Raw genomic sequence first — 25,249 nt, 5'->3', positions numbered from 1 at the left:
GACAAAAGTGTATTGAGAGAAGGGAATCATTATGGGAGGTTGGAGACTAGGCTGGGTCTTTCGGGCAAAGCTTCCTGAGGATGTGGCAAACTTCAATCACACACTCAAAGAAAGAAAAAAATCATGGTTTGATGTTTGGGACAGAAATCTGCCATTTCTTTATGAGAATAAACGATGTGGGACTTGCTGCAGGGCTGCCTGGAAAAGAAGTGCTAAAAACTCAGGCATTAAGCTAAGAACTTGTTTCTGAACAAGAAGTATGGTGGAAAAGCTTGCTTGAATCTATTACTGTACCATAGGAGAACACTGTCAATACGCGCCAGATAGGTCATCATCAGAGTGTTACCGCTGGGTGGGATCAAATCACCAGCACAAATGGCACCCTCTTGAGCAGTTTCAGCCAAGATGCCAAAGGCTGACTGGACATGAAAGGTGACAGATGGACATTGCTGAAAAGGAGCTTGCCTTGGTGCTGACACTGTGTAAATCTTTGTCCAGCTGAGAAACTTTTTCTGGCCTGGAGTAGGTAGAATTCTGGGACCATGAACTTGAATCTACTTTTCTTGCAAAGAAACAAAAAGCCAGAAGCATGACCCAGGGAGAGCACATATTTGAACTCTTTTTGATCAGTCTGTGTTGTTGTTTCTGTCTTTACATAGATTGGGCCCATTTCTGTACTATACTAAAGGGACCATGCAGAAGCTTAGGTGTAGGCATCAGCCCTCTACCTCAGGTCTTTATCCTCTCACTTTCCTGCTTGCCCATTTCAATCAGATCTCCTGTTTCCTGACTCTTACACTTGAATGGCCCTATTCTCTGGCTACTAATGAGTGAGTTAGGTCTTCCTTGCTCTGATAATCTATTTGTACTGATTTCCCTGGTTTACTTACATCAGCTCTCTATACATTTTCAACTTTCAACTTTGTACACACCATGAACATCACAAGCACCTGCAGGTGTGGGCAAGAGACAGTCCTGCCACCTACCCCAGCCCTATAGGGCCCATTCTACTCATGCCTGCTTGTTTGTAATTCTTGCCAAGATAGGAGATGGGACCTGGCGTAGAGGAATATTTCTCCTTTGAAAAGGCAGTTAAAAAAATCCAAAAGTTTTATTTGGTGGCATGCTCAGGCGTTTAAAGGCCCAAAGGGGAATTAGAGGGGACAGAGCCTTGTCAGTCAAGATGATTAATTCTAAGGTGTAAAAGGGGATTGTGTTTCAAGCAGAGCGGGTGATGGCAGCATGCCCACAGAGGTGGTTGTGATACAGTGGAAAGAAAACTAGCCTAGGTGTCAGGAGACCTGGGTTTTCGCCAAAATCAACTATGAATAGTTGTGTGAACTTGGGTCAGTCCTGTCCATACTCTGAACTTTGGTTTTCTTATCTAATAAAGAAAGTACCCAATTAAATGACCTTCTGGGGTCAATTCCACATCTCATCATCTAGGACTAGTTGGTTGCTTAATAGGCAAGTGAAGAGGTCAGACATCCTTTGTGGATACCCTGAAGGTGGACTGCCAATGAAGCAACTTTATTGCTGGAAAAGAAAAAGCAATAAATTGAAAAACTGAATAATGGAGATCAGGAATCAGACATTGGTTGGGTGTTGTGGGTCTGGGGCAGGGGAGTGCAGTTAGTGAGGACTAAAATTTCAAAAACAGGGTTTTAAATGAAACTGGAAAATATGTGAGTAATGGCGTTTAAGTGATGATTTTTAAGGAGCTGGAGGGGCTAAGTTGATGCTTAATGCCTTTTCTGCTATTCCACCATTACACTGTAATTCTCTTTTGTGGGGTGGGGGTTGTCTGTTAAAAAGCAAATACATTACTAGGGGAGTATGGCACATAAATCTAGAATTGATTATTTATATCTAAAAGTGAAAGCTGCTCAGTTGTGTCCAACTCTTTGCAACCCCATGGGGTATACAGTCCATGGAATTCTCCAGGCCAGAATACTGGAATGGGTAACTTTTCCCTTCCCCAGAGGATCTTCCTATCCCAGGGATGAAACCCAGGTCCCCCATATTCCAGGCAGATTCTTTACCAGATGAGCCACAAGGGAAACCCATTTACTCCTGAGCACAATCTAATTTCTTCAGATTAGTCAACCACCTGGCAGCGTTCTGATGGCATGGAATGCAAGATTGGTAAATATGGCTGGGCTGGTAGGAAGTGAAGGCAAGAATCTGAATTTGAAGAAGAAGAAAGTGATCCAGAATGTGGGGAACTAGGTAGGCTAGAAACATGGTAATGAATCCTGCATCCTGCCTTTATTCCCTTGTAGGGATCCCTAGGCACTCAGGGAATACTATGAGGATATAAGGAGCTTGAAGAAACCTTGTTGCATTAAAGAGGGAAGAATACACAGAAAGAATCAGAAAGTGAAAGCAGAGGTATACCCTTTGTAAATATCAATTATAGGCACAGAAACAAACATAATGGAGTGGGAAATGGCAACCCACCCCAATAATCTTCCCTAGAAAGTTACATGGACAGAGGAGCCTGGGGCTACAGTCCATGGGTCACAAAGAGTTGGACATGACTGAGCATGCATGAGCACACACACACACACACACACACGTAAACTAGCTTGTGGGCTCCTCAGTAAAAGGCTACATCTTATTCATCTCTATATCCCTAGTAGACTACCTGGCATAGAGTAGGTGTTCAGTAAATGCTTGCTGAAAGTATGAGTGAACAAAGGAACTTGAGGAATTTATTTTAAAACAAATTGTTGGATCTCATCATCTTACTAGCAAAACCAGTTTAAAAGTGCAAATTAAGGATTCATTAATTCAAGAAAATCTTTCCCAAAGGCCTCAAATCTTAAAAGTAGGATAATTTGCAGTTGATAACTTGAGTGCTAGCCTAGAGTTCTCCCATCTTAAGTATTTAGAGCTTAAGTCTAGTTACTTTATGTTTAATTTTCATGAGTTTACCATCTATTTTCAATACTGTATTTACTCAGCCATCAATTCCATTTGTAAAGAACAGGGCATTGTTGCACCTGTCAATCAGTTCCAGCCATTAACAGATTAGTTGGGAAGCATAAGAGCTAGGTTTTAAGGGAGGGGAAGAAACACAAATGGTCAAACCTGTTTGGCTGTCTTATTATTTTATTTATTTATTTTTTTTTCTGAAAAAGCTTTGTGTACCTTCATGACCAATCCTTACATTATTTTTTCGAACTTTGGAAATGGTTTGGGGGTTTTAGGCAAACAGTTTGTTAGTCCATCCTAGTCTTTTTGGTCACATCTGTGCATAATGAAAGCAAACACTATTAGCAGTTTAATCTCCTAAGACAAAAATCTGGCTGATATGATCCTCTTGGATCCTCAGTTGATGTGGGTATTCTGACCCTGTTGCAACATTATTTGTTGTTACTGCAAAAGATAAAACAGATTAAAATAGCAAGAGGATTCCCTTTGTGGCTGATACAGAGAGGTAGGGGGACCTGGGGAGGTGTCTTGTAGTAGGTCTGCGACTGCTCCATGTTGGTACGAGGCATTCCTGAGCAGCTAGGCCACTAAAAGCTTTCTGCAAATTCATGTTTTCAAGTTAGTTCTTGGCCCTAATTCAAATCCCTAACATAAATCTGAATGAATTTAAACATTAGCTATATCAACAGTAACAAGTACTATAAGCTCCTCCCACTTATTTCAGAAAATGTAAGTAATTCCTATAGTCTTCAGGCAAATGTAAAAAACATAACAGATACAGATAGATAGAGATGGTTGTGGCTTTTCACAGATTCTTTTTGGAGCTTTAGCAGATATAAGTGATGGTAAAGGGCAGACTCAGAGTTTGACATGACTTGACTGGCTATAATGAGAAACCAATGACTCCACAGAAGACCATGAAAAATAGAATGCCATACGGTAGCTGTCACTTCTGCCAACAGGCTTCATATCATGGGTACTTTAAGCTCATGGCTTTTTTTGTGTGTGAGTCTGCGGGTTTTTTCTCTTTTTTCTTTCTCTTTTTTTTGGTGTGTATTTAGGAGAGAGAACCCAAGGGAGAGATGGGAATAAAGGACTAGGAGATTTTAGTTGGAAAAATGGAGCTCGGACTGGCTATTCTATGATAAAGATGAGCAGTGATGATTATTGGTATGAAGATAAAATGTAAAATTGAAAACCTTGTATAAGAAGAAAAAATCATTCTAGTTTTCTATGAGGGTTCACCCTTTTTAAAGACTCTCTAGTTCTATTAGATATTGTCTTTAATTCCAAGAACAGAGCTCCTCTGCTTTCAGATGTATTTAGATCTTCTGTTACACTTTTAGAATGTCTATTTTCAGTATCTTAATGGTGACATTCTGAGTGCTACACAAATGTTCATATCTTCCCTGTACAGGATTTCACAAGAGCAAGGATTTAACTTGGCTATGTATGGAAAATGCCCAGTGGAGAATTATGGTAGGCTGTGTCCCATGCAATGCGGTAAGTTCCTGATGGTCCTTATGGGAGATTAATAAGATTATAATCATTATATTAGTGTTTTGAAATTATAAACTGACATAGCATGGAGATATCCAATGTAATTTTACATTGAAATAATTACTGACTTTTCTCCTAAGCACAAATCTGACAAAATTCATACTAAACTGAATACAATACTAACTGGGAAAACACATAAGAGAAAGAAAAATTAACCTCCCCTAAGTAGAACTTGTGTTTCTACTTAGATTTCCTCGAAGGCTAAATTATTAAGCATTCTATGTACTAATTCAGGTTTAGAAACAAAATAGTGATTTGGTCATTAATGTAATTTTCTTCTTTATTACTTTTCCATGAGGCATTGCTTCTGAATCTTTCTGGACAAAGAATAAAGTAAAAACATAAACCAGGTCAACATAAAAGCCTGAGCCAGATCAGGGGGATCCCAGGATATGAATTAAAAAGCTGTGTACCTCCTTGGCTGATTCATATCAATGTATGGCAAAAACCACCACAATATTATAAAGTAATCAGCATCCAATTAAATAAATTAATTTAAAAAATAGTGTTTTCACACACACACACAGAAAATATGTTCAAAAGAATTTCTACCTAGCACCATAGACAGTGCCCACTATGCACAAAATACCTGCTACCAAAACTGAAATATTTTATTTTTAATAAGGTTTAACTCAATTGCAATTCAATTTCTTCCAACAGTTTTAATTATTTAGAATTACATTGCTTTCTTCCTTTTCCCTTGAAGAGACCATATTTGAAGCCATGGTTCATTTCAAATGCTTTTGTATTGATTAAAATTATGCTTCTTCCGTACCATGAAAGGGGCTTTTAAAGCAGGAAACTTTCCCAGGTATAAGACAATATTGTCAGTGTTGCAGGGCTAATGTATCTGTAGGTTACCTGAGGATGATACAGCAGAATCTTATAATTTTCAGGAGGAAGGATCTCCTTCTTACCCCTTCAGACTGGCAAACCACTCAGGATATATGGCTGTCTCCCTACCACTTCAAATTGTCTTTGAATACATTTTCTTGTATTAAAAATTCCTTTACCAGACTTCTCTGGTGGCTCAGTGGTAAAGAATTTTCCTGCCAGTGTGGGGGACATGGATTCTGTCCCTGGTCTGGAAAGATTCCGTATGCTGCCAGGCAACTAGGCCCCATGCACCACAGCTAGGTAAGCCCACAAGCCTAGAACTTGAGGTCTGCAACAAGAGAAGCCACTGCAATGAAAAATTCATGCACCACAACTAAAGAATAGCCCCAGTCTCTGCAGCTAGAGAAAGCTTGTGCAGCAACAAAGACCCAGCACAGCCAAAATATTAAAAAAAAAAAAAAAAAAAAAACAACTCCTTCACCAAAAGAGCAAGAATAGCAAAATCACATTAACAATTACAATAAAACCTTCCAAGAATCCTCAGGAGTACAGAATCCAAAATGTCTTCCAGTACTGTCAAACCTATTATTTTATTTACCTGATAGTCTTCCTTATGTCTAACTATAGTCTTTCCTGCTTCAATTTATGGATATTACCTTTTGTCAAGAGAAGGAAAATGAGGGGCAAGTTTAAAAGGAAAACTATTCCAGCTGAGTTTTCTCTATAGTCTATCAGAGTCTACAGATGAATGGATATAGGGGGCAATGTTAAATAATTTAATACTAAAACCAAACAGTTGTTATTCCAAGTTTCTTCAGAGGGTCAGCATCATGCCAGGATAGAAGGATACAATGGAATGTGCCTGATCAGACTGAGGGAGTCATTTCAGAATTTCCTCTTTATAAAATTTAAATTTAGTTTTCAGTTTCCGAGAGTGACTATTCCAGATGGTCCACGTAGTTCAGATAAAATAGAAACTGACCTACAATCACTCTAGTTTCGAGGTAAGGGGAAATAGAGGTAGTTTTTCATTTCTAAATCTCTCTGCACTGATGTGAAATAAGTATACTCCCTTTTATCTTTTTTTAAAAATAACTGTTTATTTATTTTTAATTGAAAGATAATTGCTCTACAAGACTGTGTTGGTTTCTGCCAAACATCAATATGAATCAGCCATAGGTATACCTATGTCCCCTCTCTCTCCAACCTCTCTCCCACTCCTCTAGGTTGTTACAGAGCACTGGTTTGAGTTCCCTCAGTCACACAGCAAATTCCCATTGGCTATCTATGTTACATATGGTAATGTATTCCCTTTTCATGTGGACAAAGGTGCAAGAAGAAAGCCTGAAACAAGACAAGTAGCATATATGCAGAGAGGATGCTTTCTTCTAGCAGGCAGAAAGATCTAATAGTGAGATTGTGGTTACTGCCTTCCCTCTTCTAGCCCCTTTCCACTTTCTCTTTCTGTTTTCTTACTACTGCAACCCTGGAAAAGGGTACACTACCCATATATATAGTAATTTGGAATTAATGGCCCTCATCTTCTCCTACTATCCAATAGCCAGAGGAGGTTAGATTTAGAGCCATTTTATATACCACCACCCTAAACTTTTCGCTCAGTGACCTTGATGTCAGACATTGAGGATGAAGCCTGGGTGGTGAGTTGCAGCTGTTGCCTGTAATTTGATCCCTTAGGGGAATGCCTGGCCCCTCCTGTAGGTCCCTATAAAAGCAACAGTACAAGGTCAAAACTCATCTCAAATATCACCTCCTTTGGGGAGTCTTTCTGGCACCCTGCCCCCTTTTTCCTCACCCAGTGCTCAACGGTTTCATGGTCTTTACCTCTATCACAGCATTCATCATGCTACACTATACTGTGTTGATTTCTGTGCCTCCTCTACTGGGCTGACATCTTTAGGGTTGGAAACTCTGTCTTTTATCTCTGTGCCTTCAATGCCTAAAATAGTGTGAGGCACAAAGCAAACTTTCAATAAACGTTTGCTGAATGAATGCCAGCTTCACTCTAACATGGTCTGTATCTGAGCATCACAGGCATGTGTGCGTGTGTGTGAATTTCTTCACTATTTCCAATGTTTATACAAAAATTCAACTATCATGTATTTAACATGTTATTATCTAACACCTTGGAATCTCTCATTTATTCATTACTTGTAATTTCTAATTAATTGTATTTAGTATTTCATATTAATTTCACATTTAATTATGAGAGAGTCAATTCCTAGGTAGGTTGATAAGAACTCTGGGGCTCTCAAGGAGGAGATAGGGGTCTAGAGTTCTCAAGGAGGAGAAAAGGAAAAATGCTTTTTTCTTTAAGCCCAGAGCTGATGATTATACAACAAAACAACTCATTTTGCTCAAGGATATATTTTCCCTTAAACTCTGTACCAATGATTATATGAAAACAATGTATCCTGCTTAAGGACATGTTTCTCCTTCTTGAGAACATTTTGACTAATCCTGTCACCTTAAAATGTATATTATGGGAGTGGGTCTGATTCAGTTCAGTTCAGTTCAGTTGCTCAGTCCTGTCCGACTCTTTGTGACCCCATGGGGTCACAGTCTCTGCAGCACGTCAGGCCTCCCTGTCCATCACCAACTCCCAGAGTTTACTTAAACTCATGTCCATCAAGTTGGTGATGCCATCCAACCATCTTATCCTCTGTCGTCCCCTTCTTCTCCCACCTTCAATCTTTCCCAGCATCAGGGTCTTTTCAAATGAATCAGCTCTTCACATCAGGTGGCCAAAGTATTGGAGTTTCAGCTTCAACATCAGTCCTTCCAATGAATATTCAGGACTGATTTCCTTTAGGATGGACTGGTTGGATTTCCTTGCAGTCCAAGGGACCCTCAAGAGTCTTCTTCAACACCACGGTTCAAAAGCATCAATTCTTCAGTGCTCAGCTTCCTTTATAGTTCATCTCTCACATCCATACATGACTGGGGTCTGGTAAGATCTTTCTATTGTTAGTTCTAATCCTGTTATCTTAAAATGTATATTGTGGGAGTGGGTCTAGCCTTGAGACATTCTTTTGGTTTACTGTAATAACCAACTGAAAAAGTATATAACTCCCTTCCTAAGACTAGCCAGGGGGGCACTCTCCATCCCCCTTCTGATGTCTATGTCAGAAGCTTTCTCTGTCCCTTTTTATACTTTAATAAAACTCTCCTATATAAAAGCTCCTGAATGATCAAGCCTGGTCCCTGGTCCCACAGCTAAATCTTCTTCACAGATCACGAATCCGACATTGTTTAACATAAGCTATCAATTATACTTATATAAAGGTTCATATATACCAATTATAATTAATAAGTTATTATACTTAACCAAGTAAGGTGTTAATTAAATCAGATGCAGGGAAGTCATATTTTGATTGGATCCAAGAGAGAAGAAAAAAAAGAAAAAGGTAAGAAAATTGGTTACCTAATACATTTCATTGTTCTTTCTAAATTGAACCTTTCCCCATATCCTCCTAATCTTACTCCTCCATTCTCTGCCACATTCCTGTTCCATAAATCATGTCCTCTCTCCTCCTCTCCACTGACTACTCTTCAACCAAAATATATTCGGTTCAGTTCAGTTCAGTTCAGTCGCTGAGTTGTGTCTCTTTGCGATCCCATGAATCACAGCACGCCAGGCCTCCCTGTTCATCACCAACTCCCGGAGTTAACCAGACTCATGTCCATCGAGTCGGTGATGCCATCCAGCCATGTCATCCTCTGTCGTCCCCTTCTCCTCCTGCCCCCAATCCCTCCCAGCATCAGAGTCTTTTCCAATGAGTCAACTCTTCGCATGAGGTGGCCAAAGTACTGGAGTTTTAGCTTTAGCATCATTCCTTCCAAAGAACACCCAGGGCTGATCTCCTTTAGAATAGACTGGTTGGATCTCCCTGCAGTCCAAGGGACTCTCAAGAGTCTTCTCCAACACCACAGTTCAAAAGCATCAATTCTTTGGTGCTCAGCTTTCTTCACAGTCCAACTCTCACATCCATACATGACCACTGGAAAAACCATAGCCTTGACCAGATGGACCTTTGTTGGCAAAGTAATGCCTCTGCTTTTGAATATGCTATCTAGGTCAGTCATAACTTCCCTTCCAAGGAGTAAGTGTCTTTTAATTTCATGGCTGCAGTCACCATCTGCAGTGATTTTGGAGCCCCCAAAATAAAGTCTGCCACTGTTTCCACTGTTTCCCCATCTATTTCCCATGAAGTGATGGGACCAGATGCCATGATCTTCATTTTCTGAATGTTGAGCTTTAAGCCAACCTTTTCACTCTCCTCTTTCACTTTCATCAAGAGGCTTTTTAGTTTCTCTTCACTTTCTGCCATAAGGGTGGTGTCATCTGCATATCTGAGGTTATTGATATTTCTCCCGGCAATCTGGGACTCCAGCTTGTGCTTCTTCCAGCCCAGCGTTTCTCAAGATGTACTTTGCATATAAGTTAAACAACAGGGTGACAATATACAGCCTTGACATACTCCTTTTCCTATTTGGAACCAGTCTGTTGTTCCATGTCCAGTTCTAACTGTTGCTTCCTGACCTGCATACAGATTTCTCAAGAGGCAGGTCAGGTGGTCTGGTATTCCCATCTCTTTCAGAATTTTCCAGAGTTTATTGTGGTCTATACAGTCAAAGGCTTTGGCATAGTCAATAAAGCAGAACTAGATGTTTTTCTGGAGCTCTCTTGCTTTTTTGATGATCCAGCGGATGTTGGCAATTTGATCTCTGGTTCCTCTGCCTTTTCTAAAATCAGGTTGAACATCTGGAAGTTCACGGTTCACATACTGTTGAAGCCTGGCTTGGAGAATTTTGAGCATTACTTTACTAGTGTGTGAGATAAGTGCAATTGTGTGGTAGTTTGCCTTTCTTTGGGATTGGAATGAAACTGACCTTTTCCAGTCCTGTGGCCGCTGCTGAGTTTTCCAAATTTTCTGGCATATTGATTGCAGCACTTTCACAGCATCATCTTTCAGGAATGGGAAAGACTAGAGATCTCTTCAAGAAAATTAGAGATACCAACGGAACATTTCATGCAAAGATGGGCACAATAAAGGACAGAAATGGTATGGACCTAATGGAGGCAGAAGATATTAAGAAGAGGTGGCAAGAATACACAGAAGAGATGCGCCACGGCTTCGGTAGCGACCGTCTCTCTACGCAGGTGTGAGCTTCGCCAGCCCCTCCCCCAGGAGACCGTTGCAGTCGGCCAGCCCCTGCTCCTTGGTAACCATGTGTGACCGAAAGGCCGTAATCAAGAATGCCGATATGTCGGAGGAGATGCAACAGGACTCAGTGGAGTGTGCTACTCAGGCATTGGAAAAGTATAATATAGAGAAGGACATTGTGGCCCATATTAAGAAGGAGTTTGACAAGAAGTACAACCCCACCTGGCACTGCATCGTGGGGAGGAACTTCTGTAGTTATGTGACACATGAAACCAAACACTTCATCTACTTCTACCTGGGCCAAGTGGCCATTCTCCTGTTCAAATCTGGTTAAAAGCATGGACTGTGCCACACACCCAGTGATCCATCCAAAAACAAGGACTGCAGCCTAAATTCCAAATACCAGACACTGAAGTCTTCAGCCTTGCCTAAGGGAACACCTCCATCTTTGAACCTTTACTGTGTTTTGTACAGGGCATTCTCTGTACTAGTTTGTTGTGGTTATAAAGCAATTAGCAAAACATCTTACATTTGTATTTATTTTCTATTCCATACCTCTCTGCAACATGTTTTTTCTCTTCAAAATCCATTCCTTTAAAGAAATAAATCTGTTGAAGTGTGTGTTAATTACCGTTTGTTCAAATAATCTATTGAAGATGGCCTATTACTTGATTTTGGGTAGGTTGGTGGGGGTGATTCCTTGAAGTTTTTGTGGAATGTAATAGACTAGCCTATTCAACACTCTGGAGTTTCATTCTTGCCCAGCCTGCTCCTGTTGTACATGGAAGAATACTACTCAGAAGTGCATGTTGAGAAATGCATGGCAGAGAAACTCGTACTCCTAACCTGATAAATACATTCCTTAAGTGCTCCTTCTGTGGTAACTGCTATAGACTGTTCTAGGCCTTAGGCCTCAAGAGAAGATGAATGTGTCGTATAACTCCTTTAAGTTTTCTGTGGCTGTAAAATGGAAATAAGCTGGTGAGAAAGTTGGGCTAATGAGAAATTTGTTGGGCTCTAGACATTTACCCTCCCCTGCCTTGGCCAAAGTATACTCTAGAGATTAAAGGTGGTCTTAAAGGGAAAAAGCTTTTGAGCAGCAGTCCTCCATGTGATTCTAATAAAGTCTGCAGGAATTTAAACTTAAAAAAAAAAAAAAAAAGAATACACAGAAGAACTATACAAAAAAGATCTTCATGACCCAGATAATCACGATGATGCAATCACTCACCTAGAGCCAGATATTCTGGAATGTGAAGTCAAGTGGGCCTTAGGAAGCATCACTATGAACAAAGTTAGTGGAGGTGATGGAATTCCAGTTGAGCTTTTTCATATCCTAAAAGATGATGCTGTGAAAGTGCTGCACTCTGTATGCCATCAAATTTGGAAAACTCAGCAGTGGCCACAGGACTAGAAAAGGTCAAGTTTCATTCCAATCTCAAAGAAAGGCAATGCCAAAGAATGCTCAAACTACCACACAATTGCACTCATCTCACACACTAGTAAAGTAATGCTCAAAATTCATTCTCTAAGCCAGGTTTCAATAACACATGTACCGTGAACATCCAGATGTTCAACCTGGATTTAGAAAAGGCATAGGAACCAGAATTCAAATTGCCAACATCCACTGGATCATTGAAAAAGCAAGAGAATTTGAGAAAAACATGTACTTTTGCTCTATTGACTACGCCAAAGCCTTAGACTGTGTGGATCACAACAAATCGTGGAAAATTCTGAAAGAGATGGGAATACCAGACCACCTGACCTGCCTCTTGAGAAATCTGTATGCAGGTCAGGAAGCAACAGTTAGAACTGGACATGGAACAACAGACTGGTTCCAAATAGGAATAGGAATATGTCAAGGCTGTATATTGTCACCATGCTTATTTAGCTTCTATGCAGAGTACATCATGAGAAATGCTGGGCTGGATGAAGCACAAACTGGAATCAAGATTGCTGGGAGAAATATAGATAACCTCTGATATGCAGATGACACCCCTTATGGCAGAAAGTGAAGAACTAAAGAGCCTCTTGGTGAATGTGAAAGAAGAGAGTGAAAAAGTTGGCTTAAAGCTCAACATTCAGAAAACTAAGATCTGGTCCCAACACTTCATGGCAAATAGATGGAGAAACAGTGGAAACAGTGACAGACTTTATTTTGGGGGGCTCCAAAATCACTGCAGATGGTGACTGCAGCCATGAAATAAAAAGACATTTACTCCTTGGAAGAAAAGTTATGACCAACCTGGACAGCATATTAAAAGGAAAAGACATTACTTTGCCAACAAAGGTCCATCTAGTCAAGGCTATGTTTTTTCCAGTAGTCATGTATGGATGTGAGAGTTGGACTATAAAGAAAGCTGAGTGCTGAAGAACTGATGCTTTTTATCTGTGGTGTTGGAGAAGACTCTTGAGAGTCCCTTGGACTGCAAGGAAATCCAACCAATCCATCCTAAAGGAAATCAGTCCTAAATGTTCATTGGAAGGACTGATGTTGAAGCTGAAACTCCAATACTTTGGCCACCTGATGTGAAAAGCTGACTCCTTTGAGAAGACCCTGATGCTGGCAAAGACTGAAGGTAAGAGGAGAAGGGGACGACAGAGGATGAGATGGTTGGATGTCATCACCGACTCAATGGACATGAGTTTGAGTAAACTCTGGGAGTTGGTGATTGACAAGGAGGCCTGGCATTCTGCAGTCCATGGGGTCACAAAGAGTCTGACATGACTGAGCGACTGAACTGAAATGAACTGGACTCACAAGTGGTTCTGAGGATTCAATGGGACAATTACTGTAAAGTGCTTACTTAGCACAATTGTGAGTCTTTGTGATCTCCATGGACTTCAGCGTGCCAGGCTTTCCTGTTCTTCACTATCTCCCACAGTTTGCTCAAGCTCATGTTTATTGAGTTGATGATGTCTTCCAAGCATTTCATCATCTGTCGCTCTCGTGTCCTCCTGCCTTCAATGTTTCCCAGCATCACAGTCTTTTCCAATTAGTTGGCTCTTAGCTTCAAGTGGCCAGCATATTGGAGCTCCAGCCTCAGCACAGTAAGTAACTGGAGCATAAGAAGTGATCAAAAAAAAAAAGAAGTGATCAAAAGTGGTAGCAATTTAGCTCGCTATAAGTTTTGTTTCTGTTCAACTTTCATGGTATTTGACAATAGGATCTAAGCACCGTCTTCTGGAACCCTTATCTTGCATGGCATCTACCGTAGTTTAAACCTCTGGATTTCCTCTTACCAGTCTAACTGCTTTGTTTCCATCCATGTTGTTCACGTCTCTTCCTCTTCCTACTCCATCAGTGTGATTGTGTCCTAAGATTCTGCTCTTAATTTACTCTTTTTTTCTTTATCAATCTCTCCCTAAACTAAGTTGGAAATATGGGTCTTGGATTCAGGAGTGAAGTTATTACAAGTCCACAGCCACACTCATCATCATCTTTCCTTCTAAACTGGCTTACTCTTAACTTGGCTGTTTTCGTCACTAGCATCACAGATTTGGCTTTGCTGCAGCTGAAGAGTACCATTACAACCTAAATATGTCAGCCTCTGCAATTTTTCTTGTATTGACTTGTTTCTAGAGTCCAACCCATTCCTCAAAGACCATCTTAAATATTGTCTCTTCTGTGAAATGCTTCCTACAAGATGAGTTCTGAAGTAATTATTGTTCTACTACTTTCTAGTCGTGTGACAGCAGGAAAGTTCTAAATCACCCACTTTCAGTTTGTTCACTTAGAATATGAGGGTAATCAAGATCCCTAATTGATCAAGTTGACATGAGGATTAAAGTAAATGAGAAAAATTATATAAAGTGCTTTGTATTTCATCTCACATATAATAACCTCAATAGATGCTAGTAGTTACTGTTGTTTCTTCTTCTTGTTCTTCTTCTACTACTACTACTATTGATATTACCATAAATTCATTGGAAAGTCTAGAGCAATTGAATGCTGTCTCTTCTATTGAAATTTTCTAGTTCTAACTTTTATTAGGGCTATTTATCTACATGATTGACACCTGTCATTAACCCCCTCCAACTATTATATTCTAAGGACAAGAACAATGTCTTCCTTATCTTAGTGTGTAGCGGGTCAGTATTTTTTGTTGAATTTAATTGAATTCTATTTCCTACTGGCCCCATTTGGCATTTTTCTTTGTTCCCTCCTCTTTTGTTCAGTTCCAAAGGAAGCAATAGTGATTAGATTAAGAATGTAAGACATTTCATTGTAATATTTTTCTTGTACCTTTGAATAGAGTCTCACTTTCCTTTGTTTGGTCTCTCAGGCAAATTGTTTACTTAGGGATTGTGGTGACTGGGGGTAAGTGGTCAGGGGACTTAGCTGCGGAGTTAATGGCGAAAATTATAGCCTCTGATTATAAGGAGAGGAAAGCTTATTTTTCTTTTTTATATATCTTTCAGACACTATCAGTTATGTTTTCTTTTTGAACTAGGAAAGCCAGTCAATATTATTCATTGATTTATTTTGGTATATATACCCTTAGGCACCAAAAAACATGTAAGAAAGGCAGAAAATACTCTTAATTCTAACAAGAGCTTAGTTTTGCTCTGTAGTTTCTTTTCTGAGCTGTCACACAAACCCTAAAAGATGAAGAAAAGGAAAGAGTAAAAACTACCCTAATTGGGAACATTATTAGAGTCATATATAGGCAAAATCATGAAACAAAGTCATTTTTGTTCTTGTACTACCCTGGTTCCTGTATTTAACCCTTTCTGTGGCCTTTTTAATGTGCCAGACACCAAATGTTTTCTCCCTAAACTCAAATTCAAAATCAAGTTTCCATTTCTCATTTGCACTCAAGTATATACTTCTGAGAACAGCTTAGGGAGTCTCATTGCATGTGTATATGTTTGAATACATTACATTTTAAACAGAAATAAAAACTTTAAGTCTAAAAGATGTCACTTTAATACAGAATGAAGTAAGTCAGAAAGAGAAAAACAAATACTAACACATATATATGGAATCTAGAAAAATGGTACTGAAGAACCTACTTGCAGGGCAAGAATGGAGACGGATATAGAGAATGGACTTGTGGACACAGCAGGGGAAGAAGAGGGTAGGAAGAATTGAGAGAGTAGCACTGAAACATATACATAGCTATTTTATATAGGGAAGTTGCTGTATAACAGGGAGCTCAACTCCATGCTCTGTGATGACCTAGATGGGTAGGATGGGAGCAGGAAGGGAGGCTCAAGAGGGAGGGAATATATGTATATATTATAGCTGATTCGCTTTGTACAGCAGAAACCAACACAACATTGTAAAGCAATTATCCTCTAATTAAAAAAATAAGTAAATAAAAATAAATAAAATGCCTGCCGTCAAAGTTTTAGAAAAGGGAAAAACAATAAAAGGTGTCACTTTGATTTTAAACGTTAGTCAACAGGTAGGGGTGGTGATAGAAATTCTGAAGGTATAGAAAAGCTTTCCTAGGGCTTTTGAGTTCACATTACATAGGTCATCTGCTCTGATTACTTAGAAGTTCCCTACAAACTATCTGTCAAAGTGTTACTGGCTCAACAACAAAATTATTAGTTTTTCCCTTTCATTTGAAAATTTCAAGACTCAAGGTAAGCAGTTGCTCCTGTGTTCATATTCTCTGAAGATCAATAAACAAAGAAGAAATTAGTGTGGAATCAGATAGGCCCAACGAAGATAATAACTGTGTGTGTTAGTCACTCAGTCGTGTAGCCTGCCAGGCTCCTCTGTCCATGGGATTCTCCAGGCAAGAATACTGGAGTGGGTTGCCATTCCCTTCTCCACAGGATTTTTCTGACCCAGGGATTGAACCTGGGTCTGCAGCATCACAGGCATATTCTTTACCATCTGAGCCACCAGGGAAGCCCCTGTAAGATAATAACTAGTGGTCACTTTGTGTTTATCATATATCTCTGGGGAAAAAATAAAGCAAAGAATAATTATTGAAAAACATCATAAATGAGGACTTATGAATGCATAAATATGTTAGTTCTCTCTTAGGTCCGTAACATGCTGCATGAAATCTAGCTGATTTAGTTTTTGGTTGTCCCCTTTATCTACAAAGTCTCTTGGTCTAAATGACTACATGACAATGAAGAAAAAATCTTTATCAAGGAATGAAATATTTTTTAAAAAATGGTGGTAGAAAAATAGCATTGTAAGCCACAGTCCACTTCATCTATTTTCATGCTTGGCCTGTAGCCCATATTTCTTTTTTCTCTCTGAGAGGTGAGAGAAATTTTTCTGGGAAGAGAATGAAATGAATGAGTGTGTTGATGATGCACCTTCACACTTGAACACTAAGAGAAAGTCCTGCGCCAAATTCCTTTCCTCAAAGCAGCAAGGAAGAGAAACTTAGTTTTGTATAAAACTTGCACAGCTGGGTGTGGCTGAAACTCCTCTCAGGGAGAACTTGCATGTGTGAGTATATCTGTCTCGGACTGTGGCTTTCTTAACTGAGAATGTTAACCATTTTGATTTGTTGTATTTTGGAAGTATATCCTCAATAATGACAAGTTTTCACACAAGTTATATGGCCTCAGTGAAGCCATATTACAAATGGAAGGGTGGGAGAGCCCACAGCCTATTAGAACTCAAGTATTAAAACTTCTATTTCAACAGAAATAAAACTGAGCTAACATCTTGCATGATTTGGAATCATTTCCTAAAAAGTGAGATGTCTGGTCAGGGGCAAAACTGAAGCATGACTGTTGCCAAGAAGTGATATAAAGAAGTTCCTCCAACTGCTTCTTCCACTACTTTCAATATAAAATGACCACTTTGATGTTCCTCTTGGGGCTGTTAACAAATCTTATTCAATATTGATGGAATAGGAATATTAAAAATCTATGGTCTCTACAGCAGGCCAAATTCCAAGCCTTCACGTCAATGTCAAATTCTGTCAGCTGTCAAAAGCCAAAATATCTTATTACCAGAAATATATGGAACCCTAGAGGGATGATTCACCCATTACATTTAACTAAAAAGGATTTATTGACCATTTCTTCAGCATCCAGCCCTAGATGTGTTAGGGAATGAAAAAGTATATGGCAGGGCCTTTAGCTGGTAAAGAATCTGCCTGCAATGCAGGAGACCTGGGTTTGATCCCTGGGTTGGGACGATCCCCTGGAGAAGGGAAAGGCCACCCACTCCAGGATTCTGGCCTGGAGAATTCCATGGACTGTATAGTCCATGGGGTCACAAAGAGCTGGACATGACTGAGTGACTTTCACTTTAATCTCAGGAAGTTTATGAAGACCACACCTGAAAATCCTGAAGGTCAGGGGCCAGTGACTCTTTAGTTCCATGTGGCTGTCAGCAGAGTTAAGGCACTGAGTTCAGACAGGCTTTAGGCACAGGCAGAAAAGAAAAACAAAGGGAGAGGAATAAAAGAGGACCTATGAGAGTATGAGAAGACAAAGGAAAGATTTGTGAGACTGAAGAAGAAAAAGATATAAAAGATAGGGGGTGAAGAGAGAGCAATAGTTAGGAAGAGGAAAGACACCCTGGGGAACCTAAAGTTTAGGCTGCCTTCCCTCTTCAGTTAATATCCACACCAGTTTTAAAAGTGCTGGATTCCTTAAGTCAAAGTCCAGCATCCACTGTTGGGTTAGCTGTGGTTTGGTAATGAAGGAGGTTGAAGGAAGGAAAAAGGACAGGGGCCTTTGACATGCTTGAATTCCCTTCGGCTGCCTATCACAATATCAACGTGTTGAAAGTTTCTAATCCTGCACTGAGAATGAATCTGGCCTTCTCATTGCATAAGACACTGAGGCTTGAATACTGCCAGACCATCTTGTCTCTTTTCGGGAGGCTAAATTTCCAGTCAATAAATGACTGGGCTATTGTATTGCCCCCTGGAGAAGCAGGCCTGAGTTTGTTTGTTTACTCATTCCTGAAATTGGATTCTGGATGCTGGAGAAAGGAGGGCTGTTTTCTGAGGAAAGGAGAGACTGTGTTAGGGCAGTATGCCCTCACCATCCCTCTCCATTTGCTGTGACAGACCAGACGGGGTGATGGATAGTTGGGGCGTTTATGGCTGTTGAATATGCCTAATCTGAATTCTCAGCAATTAGGGCTATTCAGCTTTAACCTTTTGGCTGGACTATACATTTCACCAGATGCAGCAGAAGCCCTGACTAAATCTGTCTTTACCTCTCTGGCACCTCTTTTCTGCCTGAACATTTTCCCTCAGACACAAATGCGTTCTTTTTTAAAAGATGCCACGGATACATTCAAAGCATAGTTATGGACCATACCACTTTCCCCCTCCTTAGGGGGGCAAAATTTAGGTTTTGTACAAAAAGGCTATAGAAGTTCTCTGGGCTGCGTTTCTGGAGACACACTTCCTTTCAAGAATTCTCACCCCATAACTGAATCAGATCCCCATGTGAAATCCTCTTCGGTCTCTATTCTTCAATCCAGGTGATACAGGCAAAAGAGTTCCATGTTATCATATAATCATGGAATCTCAGCCAGAGGGAACTAGAAATCATTTAGTTATACTCATGACTTAAGAAGTGAAGAAATTAAGTTCCAGAGAGGAAATGGGATCTGCCCATATTTACATAGCAATTTATAGTAGAGCTGGGACTTTTGACTTGGACAGGGATAAATAAATGGGGTCATAAGAAATTTCATATTTAATACCTCTGTTTTCCATTTTAGATGATTTACTTTTTTAATATTTCATTTTTTAAATTTATTGACATTTAATTCACTTAATACTTTCTAGATAGTTTTCTTTCTTTTCCCTGAAATCCAAGTGAATAATCAATTTTCCACTTTCATTAAAACTGTTAAGGGCAGTTGTTGAATTTTGTACAATTTTTGTTCTCCATATTGCCTTTCAAAGTTTTGACACATAACTCATTTGATAAATATATGGGGAAGTAGTACAGTTTAGTAAAAAGACCCCTGAATTTGAAGCTAGACAATCCTAATTTTCATCTCAGCACTGATATTTACCAGCTATGAGGCTTGAACAAGTTATGTGCTTTATCAGAGCCTCATTGCTGCATCTATAAAATGGAACAATGGTACCTATGTCATGGGATTCTGTGACAATTGAAGTAATTCATGAAGAGTGTCTGCACTAAGTACGTAATAAATGGTGGCCATTCATAATACTTAATGAAGGGGTGAGTGAATACTTGAAAATGACAGAGATCTACAATCAACAGGATAGTCACAGGGGAGAGCTAAACCGAGGGTAAACAGGAGAAATTGAATAGCTTGCTAGTGCCCCCTTGAGTTAGAGTTTGGATTGCTTTTTTGCTTTCAGTTCAGTTCAGTTCAGTCACTCAGTTGTGTATGACTCTTTGTCACCCCATGGACGGCAGCACGCCAGGCCTCCCTGTCCATCGCCAACTCCAGGAGTTTACTCAAACTCTTGTCCACTGAGTCGGTGATGCCAACCAACCATCTCATCCTCTGTCGTCCCCTTCTCCTCCCGCCTTCAATCTTTCCCAGCATCAGGGTCTTTTCAAATGAGTCAGCTCTTAGCATCAGGTGGCCAAGTACTGGAGTTTCAGCTTCAACATCAGTCCTTCCAATGAACACCCAGGACTGATCTCCTTTAGGATGGACTGGTTGGATCTCCTTGCAGTCCAAGGGACTCTCAAGAGTCTTCTTCAACACCAGAGGTCAAAAGCATCAATTCTTCAGCACTCAGCTTTCTTTATAGTCCAAGTCTCACATCCACACACAACTATTGGAAAACCATAGCTTTGATTAGATGGACTTCTGTTGGCAAAGTAATGTCTTTTCCTTTTAATATGCTGTCTAGGTTGGTCATAACTTTCCTTCCAAGGAGCAAGCATCTTTTAATTTCATGGCTTCAGTCAACATCTGCAGTGATTTTGGAGCCCCCAAAATAAAGTCTGCTACTGTTTCCACTGTTTCTCCATCTATTTGCCATGAAGTTATGGGACCAGATGCCATGATCTTAGTTTTCTGAATGTTGAGCTTTAATCCAACTTTTTCACTCTCCTCTTTCACATTCATCAAAAGGCTCTTAAGTTCTTCTTTACTTTCTGCCATAAGGGCTGTGTCACCTGCATATCTGAGGTTACTGATATTTCTCCTGGCAATCTTGATTCCAGCTTGTGCTTCATCCAGCCCAGCATTTCTCAGGATGTACTCTTCATAGAAGCTAAATAAGCAGGGTGACAATATACAGCCTTGATGTATTCCTTTTCTTATTTGAAACCAGTCTGTTGTTCCATGTCCAGTTCTAACTGTTGATTACTGACCTGCATACAGATTTCTCAAGAGGCAGGTCAGGTGGTCTGGTATTCCCATCTCTTTCAGAATTTTCCACAGTTTGTTGTGATCCACACAGTCAAAGGCTTTGGCATAGTCAATAAAGCAGAAGTCAATATTTTTCTACTTGCTTTTTCGATGATCCAGCGGATGTTGGCAATTTGATCTCTGGTTCCTCTGCCTTTTCTAAATCCAGGTTGAACATCTGGAAGTTCATGGTTCAGGTATTAGTGAAGCCTGGCTTGGAGAATTTTGAGCATTACTTTACTAGCGTGTGAGATGAGTGCCATTGTGCAGTAATTTGAGCATTCTTTGGCATTGTCTTTCTTAGGGATTGGAATGAAACCTGACCTTTTCCAGTCCCGATGCCACTGCTGAGTTTTCCAAATTTGCTGGCATACAGAGTGCAGCACTTTCACAGTATCATCTTTTAGGATTCGAAATAGTTCAACTGGAATTTCATCACCTCCACTCACTTTGTTTGTAGTGATGCTTCCTAAGGCCCACTTGACTTCACATTCCAGGATGTCGGGTTCTAGGTTGGTGATCACACCATCATGATTATCTGGGTCATGAAGATCTTTTTGTATAATTCTTCTGTGGATTCTTGCCACCTCTTCTTAATAACTTCTGCTTCTGTTAGGGCCATACCACTTTTGTTCTTTTTTTTTTTTTTTGGTTTCTGTTGGTTATAAACCAATCCCTAGAATATCCTGAAATTGTCAGAGTTAAAGGGGCTTTAGAAATCACTTTGTTCAAACCTTTAATTTTGTAAAGTTGGAAAGTCAGGCTGAAAGATAAACTGAATTCACTTGGTCACAAACTTGGTTGAGATAGGAGCATACTTTGAGTTTTTAGGCATTTCTTTCCAGTACATTTTCTCTATAATGTCTACATCCATAAGTCATATCTGATTTCAGACATAAGAACAAAAATATACTTCAAAGCTTCCCTTGTGGCTCAGACGGTAAAGCGTCTGCCTACAATGCAGGAGAAACGGGTTCGATCCCTGGGTTGTGAAGTTCCTCTGGAGAAGGAAATTACAACCCACTCCAGTATTCTTGCCTGGAAAATCCCATGGATGGGGGAGCCCGGTAGGCTACAGTCCATGGGGTCGCAAAGAGTTGGACACAACTGAGCGACTTCATTTCACTTCGTACTTCAAAGCAACATCATGATTTGGGTCTTACCTAGCATTTTGAATTAGCCATGCATCTGCTCCTCTTCTTTAACATGAATAATCAAATAGATGATAATATAATCTGGGGATAAACTTGAAGATTTAATTCTTAAAGGGTGTGTATATAATGTGTGTATGTATCAAGCCTTCCTGCGTATAATCGAAGTGAATGAAATATACAGAAAAGAAAAAGATAATCTGTCAAATGGAAGACAAAGCAAGTTACCAATTCAAAAAAGCGAACTGCTGTGACAAACTGGGCTTTATGGTGCGGAACAGAGTAGCACCTTGGAGTATTCTTTTTCTTTGGGGAAAGGGTATCTGGAGTAGAAACTGAATGAGAAAGTGTGACTTTTTAGCCCATGACTTTTTCTGTGAAGAGGCTAATCAGGTCTTTTGCTTCCTTGCCCTGACACTGCAATTGTCCTGTGAACAAATCATCCCACTTTAAAGGAACAAAGGGGGTAAAAAAGAACTCAGTGGCAGGCTGAAGACATCCTAAAACAAGTCTCAAGAAATGTTTTTGTAAATTGGCCAGTTCAGGATCAAGACCTGGCAGCTGGGAGCCTATGGCTTTTAGCTCACTGGTTAGTCTTTACCAAAGTCGGGGCCATTTCCCCCAACACAGTGCAGGAAAAAAAAAAAACAAAAAACCTTTGAATGGAAAACTATGCATTGTTTAGATCACACCCTTCCAGTATATCTGATTATAATTTTTCACTCTGTCTGAGCAATTTTACAACTCTGTAAACAGTAGAAAATTGATAGCAGTGCAAAATAATTGTTGTCCATAGACATAAATTCTATCCACTGGATGCCTAATGCCCGCCTTCCCCACCAAACACTTTGAAAGAGGCCAGTTAGCCTGCATTTACATATCTATTTCAATATTTCTGAACTACAGTGCCCTTTTTTTTCTTGAATTCCCCCTGAAACTGGTTGTGTAACACTTCAACGGTTTCCTCAGTAATGAGTTAGGGAACACCTTTAACATTTGCTCATTTTTACAGCTGTATAGGTGTCATGATTTTACATTTCTTAATAAAATTATCTTTTAACAACAGCCATGCCAAAGGTATAAGAGTCCTCTATTCCTTGGGTATCTAGACCATGTATACAGCAGATAGCAAATTTTTACAAAGGAAAAGACAGTAGAAAGTGAAGTCACTCAGTTGTGTCTGACTCTTTGCAACCCCATGGACTGAAGCCTAGCAGGCTCCTCCATCCATGGAATTTTCCAGGCAAGAGTACTGGAGTGGGTTGCCATTTCCTTCTCCAGGGGATCTTCCTGACCCAGGGACTGAACCCAGGTCTCCCGCATTGTAGGCAGATGCTTCACCGTCTGAGCCACCAGGTTTTGGCTAATAACTCAGACCCTTCAGATATAATTATTGGCAAGTCCTGATTTCCTTGTGTTTGGTAGACTAATCTTTGTTGAGCTAGAGTAAGCAAGCGGGGTCTTTTCACTTCTGAAACAGGCAGCAAGACCAATGCACCATGGCATCAACGCAGCTCCCTCAGGAAGGCCTGCAAACCTATTTGCAAAAGAAGCAAAAGACACAGTTGGCACCAGGAAATGTTCCTGTAAAGCCCGCTGTACCACCTCCACCCTCAGATGGACAAGCTCCTGCAAAATAGAGAGATTCTGCCAGCACACTCTTGCCTGAACAGAGAAAGTAAACTTTCACAGAGATTCAGAATCAATGATTTCAGCAACTGAGGTGCCATTCCTGAACCTGCCATATGTTAGCTGGCTGACTCTGTGAAGCCAACTACCTTCCTTAATTATGAAACGGGATTCTGGGATGTGTGCTCAGCATATACCTATGGGTCTATTCACACCATAGCCACAAAATGATGTGATAAAACTGTTTTCAACAGTGTTCAGGGATAGATCTGGTTTCAACTGGTGAGCAGCACAACTTTATATCATCAAGAGAACTTTCTGACTTTCCAAGGGTTTCAAATAACAGAATTAATTCTCAAAAAATGAAAAAAGGAACTTCAAGTTGAAGGTAGATGAGATGTGGTAGGGGAAATGGGATAGGGGTTGACCAGGTGGGGCAAGGAAACATTTTATTAATAGTATCTATGGCTCTAATGTCAATTCCTGGACTTCTATCCATATATTCTAGCTTACAGAAGTACTACCTGACTGACTATTGCCTTGGGATTTAGAAAATACAGAGTCTCTCCTTTTCTGCTTGTGGTTACTGTGTAATTTCAGGCTAGGTTTCTCTACAGTTTTGTTTTTACTTGTAAACTAGAGTTGTAAGTGTAAAACAGATAATGCTTGCTCTGAATTGGAATAAAAATCATAATCTTAAAGAGAGGATGTTCATTAGAAGGTAATGTTTAAATATGTCATCATGCATGACATGAAAATAAGTTTTCTTTTTTTTTTAGATAAAACAGTAAGTGTCCGTCTGCCACAAAGTCCAGTCTTAACTTAGAAAATTAAGATATTTTGAAAAAGTTCATGTCAACACATACTAAAGAAAGAAAGCCTTTTAAAGTACAAGACAGTCCTGCTCTTCAACTCAATTCCATTAAAAACAATTAAAGATAAATATAAAGACAGTTTCTAAGATGAACTGAAAAGCTGTTTCCTTCTTATTATTACTTTATGTTTTCTTGTCAGTAGTCCTGCAGATGCCCAGGCCAAACCTCAGACTTAATAAATGAGGATCTTTGGTGAGATTTGGGGCAAGAGATTAAATTCTATACAATTTCTCAAAATGTTTCCAATGTATACTGAAGCTTAACAAATGTGTGGCTTAGAAGATAGGAGTGATTTTAAGGACAGGTAGAAAATGAATATTTCAATGGATTTTAAATTAATAGTGTGGAGAACTTGTCGATTTTTGTATGTTTTCACTTCAATTCCTAATAAAAATTCTCACCTCTTAAGCACAGTTGCCATTGACCATGTTTATATTTAAAATCTTCCCCTCAAACCGAGAAGTCAGAAATTCCCATTCATCATACTTACAAATAAAGGGTAGCCTGGAAACCACCATCATATTTAAATACTTTCCTCTTTTTACATTGCTCTGAGATGGAGAGGGAGTCCTGGGTATGTCAGCACAAATTCCACCTGGGACCACTCTGAATTCAGATAATAGATTTAATGAGTTCGAAATGGGTTGTTGACCTTCTTCCAACTCATTAATGCCTTTCGGCAGCTCTCATCATTTCTCACTCCCCGTCAGCTTCTTTCCAAACACAGCTTCTTGTGGCATTTCACTGACAAAAGGATGCATGTGTACCTCAAAAATTCAA

At 39.8% G+C, this 25,249-nt stretch overlaps 1 protein-coding gene, 1 long non-coding RNA gene and 1 pseudogene across 5 annotated transcripts in view; 2 read left to right on the top strand and 1 right to left on the bottom strand.

Moving 5' to 3' along the window:
* IL1RAPL2 (interleukin 1 receptor accessory protein like 2) overlaps window positions 1-25,249 on the bottom strand; it is a 1,180,425-nt gene that overhangs the window by 121,768 nt on the left and 1,033,408 nt on the right. The gene's annotated exons all lie outside the window — the stretch shown is intronic.
* LOC147340910 (uncharacterized) lies at window positions 2,153-24,805 on the top strand. Its single transcript, XR_015159578.1, has 3 exons — window positions 2,153-2,229; window positions 4,355-4,440; window positions 23,446-24,805. It is a non-coding gene; the product is annotated as an uncharacterized LOC147340910 (long non-coding RNA).
* Window positions 10,489-11,650, top strand: LOC147340911 (dynein light chain 1, cytoplasmic pseudogene; annotated as a pseudogene). Its single transcript, XR_015159553.1, has one exon. The product of XR_015159553.1 is annotated as a dynein light chain 1, cytoplasmic pseudogene (transcript).

The sequence above is a fragment of the Bos grunniens genome, chromosome X (genome assembly GCF_055505025.1).
Source record: "Bos grunniens cultivar Pamir isolate PY7600 chromosome X, Bosgru_T2T1.0, whole genome shotgun sequence".
NCBI lineage: Eukaryota > Metazoa > Chordata > Mammalia > Artiodactyla > Bovidae > Bos > Bos grunniens.
Note: the sequence above shows the minus strand (reverse complement) of the source record. Positions and strands in the feature narration are given on the sequence as shown.